The sequence below is a fragment of the Saccopteryx leptura genome, chromosome 3 (genome assembly GCF_036850995.1).
Source record: "Saccopteryx leptura isolate mSacLep1 chromosome 3, mSacLep1_pri_phased_curated, whole genome shotgun sequence".
In the NCBI taxonomy this organism is placed as follows: Eukaryota; Metazoa; Chordata; class Mammalia; order Chiroptera; family Emballonuridae; genus Saccopteryx; species Saccopteryx leptura.
Window position 1 is genome coordinate 217,369,475 of NC_089505.1, and position 3,433 is coordinate 217,372,907.

At 36.8% G+C, this 3,433-nt stretch overlaps 1 pseudogene; it reads right to left on the bottom strand.

Moving 5' to 3' along the window:
* Positions 1–911: 911 nt before the first annotated feature.
* Positions 912–1,987, bottom strand: LOC136397809 (ribosome production factor 1 pseudogene; annotated as a pseudogene).
* Between the last annotated feature and the right edge of the window lie 1,446 nt (positions 1,988–3,433).

The window sequence follows — 3,433 nt, forward strand, 5'->3', positions numbered from 1 at the left end:
AAATGTGGCTTGCTGCGGACTACCAAACAGTGCACAAGGGAGAAGCCTGTAGAGATTAGACCCGTGGGCGCTGAGGTGTAATAGACATGCCCAGGGGCCCTTAGAAAGGTGTTAGATCTGCAATCAGTGCCCAGCCCTGCCTACTCTCACTGGTGGCTCTGGTTGGAACAGCCTTACCCAGAACTGTGCTTTGAGCAGTACTGGAGGAAGGACCTGGCTGCTCTGAGAGCCTCTTGATCTGTGAGGAGTGGCTGGGGCGAACCTCAGGGCTAAGTCCCCAGGCTGCTAGCTCAGGTGGGAGAGATGTGGGGAGAGGCACCTGGAAAACTGAGACTTTCATTGTCAGATTCTGCAATCCCTAACAAGCCCCGCCTACCAACAGGACTGAAGCCCAGTTTAGGTCATTACCACAGTGACATAATAGCAAATCTCTGCTTTAGTGCCCCACAGGGGCAAAACCTATAGTATAGGGCCACCTGCTGAAAAAAGGAAGAAGCTACCTCTCAAAACCAGAAAAAAATTATATTTTTATAACTTTTTTTTCTTCCCCCACCCCAATTTGGTCATTTTATCTTCTTTCCTTTTTATTCTTTCCTCTTCCTTTTGAACTTCATTACTGATAGTTGTAACATTTTTCATTCTTGTTCTTTATGAGGGTTTCATTTCAAACACCTTTACTTTTTATTTGTTTTTTTATTCTTTTTCTTTCATTTGATCATCATTTATTAACAAATTATTATATTTTGGATTCCTATTTTTCTTTGTGAGATTTTTTTTTAAAACTCTTACCAAAATGACTTTTATTTGTATATCTTACAGAAACAGCAAGTGGTAATTCTTAATTTGTGGCACTTAAAAATTTGTCCAGACATGAAAGAAGATACGTGAAGTTAGTAAATACCATTTGGAAGACTTCTGTCACAAATTCAAGATAGGCTTGTTCAGCAGGATTCAATATTATTCCTTCAGTACTTTATAAATGGAATTTTCTTCTACTAGTATCCATTTCTCGGGGCTTATGGACCCATTCATATTCTCCATATTTAGAATCAGAGGTTTCTTTCTGAAGAGATCTTAATTTTAAAGTAAAGCATGGTCCAAGTTCTTGAATTCCCACTTTCTTTTTACTCTTGAATATGTATCTGTGAAGCCTGAAGAAGATAAATCCCATTAATTGTGGAACGTGGCAATCTCCCTTCCAATAAACTGAGGATTATGGGGAAAGAGAGATGCCAACATTCATCCAACAGAATGACCCAGCCATGTTGTAAAATTATTAAGAATTATTTCAAGTATGTGTTCTGTGGAGTCCTTGCCTCTTCTCTTAATTTCTTTATGCACACGAACACTGCTCATTTTAAAGTGAGCAGTTGGTCCATTTGCAAAGCGACTCAGAATTAATCCATTTGGTCCATTAATCAGATCTGTGAAATCTCTTGAGATGTACTATAGAATAATTCTTTTCAAAGCCAGTCCTCTTCTGTAATAAACATGTGAGTTTGGTATAACTGTGAGAGCTGTTCACAGAGTCGTACTGTTCTCCCATGAGGCCTATCTGATGTTGTAATGAGAATCTTGGGAGAAGTTTGTTGAAATAAGAAGCAAATTCATCTGTAGCTTCATCATAAGCAACCTCTTTATCATTAGGGTCTACTGTAGTTTCATCATACCCTTGCTGGTTGTCAATGGTCTTGGGTATAGGCTTTGGTGGAGCCTTATTACCAAGAGCCTCTCTCTCTTTTTAAAGTTTTTTCTTAGCTGCCAACTTTTCCTTCTGCTGCTGCTGTTTCCACCATGTGAACATTAAATGTTGCCTCTGTTTGTTTTTAATCTCTGAAATGCTGAAGCCTCGAGGAAAGGCAGACGTTTTCAGGATTTGGACTCTGCTTTCCGTCCCCCCATGTTCAATGACTGCAGCCTCCTGAGGTTCTTCGGTAGTGCCCTTGCATTTCAGGCCTTTCCTCCTTCTGCCACTGGTCTTCTCCATGGTTTTGGTTCCCTCCTTTGTGACATTTTGTGTGTTTTTTACTTCATTTTTTATCTCTTTTGTCATTTTTATTCAGTTCCTGCTCCTTGTTCTCTGTAGTTTTTGTTGCACTTATCATTATAGAATTTTCATTTTTTTCACTATATCTTTTCAATTTTATTTTTATAATTATCTCTTATTAGTGTTATTAACAATACTACTTTCAAATGCCATTAAGGAAAAAGAAATCAAATATTATGGATACAAAAGACAGAAATGTACCTCAGATAGATGATGAAAAATCTCTAAAAAAATTTTTTTTTAATTGCTTGGAAACCAGGGAGTTAAATGACAGAGAATTAAAAATTGAAGTACTAAAAACAATCAGAGAAATACAAGAAAGCATGGAAAGGCAATTTAGAGAGCTCAAAAAAAACCAATTTATGAATAAAAAGAATACTTCACCAAGGAAATTGAAACTATAAAAAGGAACCAAACAGAGATGAAAAACTCAATACATGTACTGAAAAACAAGGTAACAAACTTAGCTAATAGGACAGGCCAGATAGAGGAGAGAATTAGTGACACAGAAGACAGGCAACTATAGATACTACAGAGAGAAGAGTAGAGAGAGACATGAGAAAGCCCTACAGGAATTGTCTGACTCTATCAGAAATGGCAACATAAGAATAATGGGTATATCAGAAGAAGAGAAAGAAAATGGAATGGAGAACATATTCAAACAAATAATGAGAACTTCCCAAGCCTGTGGAAACTTCTCAGAGCCTCGAATCTAAGAAGCAAACAGAACACTGAGTTATCTTCACCCATACAGACCTACTCCAAGTCACAGCATAATGAAATTACCACAAACCAATGACAAAGAAAAAATCCTCAAGGCAGCCAGGAAAAAGAATACAACATATAAAGGAAGGCTCATTAGACTATTATCAGATTTCTCAGCAGAAACTCTACAAGCCAGAAGAGAGTGGAACCCTATATGTAAAGTACCTGAAAGAAAGGAACTTCCAGCCAAGAATACTATATTCATCAAAGCTATACTTCAAATATGAAGGGGAAATAAAAACATTCACAGATATAGAAAAGATGAAGGAATTTATCAACAGAAACCCCCACTTCAGGGAACACTAAAGGGAGTTATCCAAACAAAACAAAACAAAATCACAAGTAAAAGCTCCAACAAGATCACAATAAAAGCAAGGTTAATCTGTGACAACAAAAACAAAAAAGGGGAGAGGACAAAAATTAATAGTAGCAAAAAAGGATGGAGTGCAGAAGCACTCATGAGATAATGTATATGATATATATCCTTTTTATTACCTATTGGTAACCACCCCTGAAAAAACCAATACAGAAACACATGGCTTAAAAAAGAAGAAACAGAGAAATTAAGTATGAAATATAACTAAACAAAAACAAATGACAAAAAAATGAAAGAGAAGAACC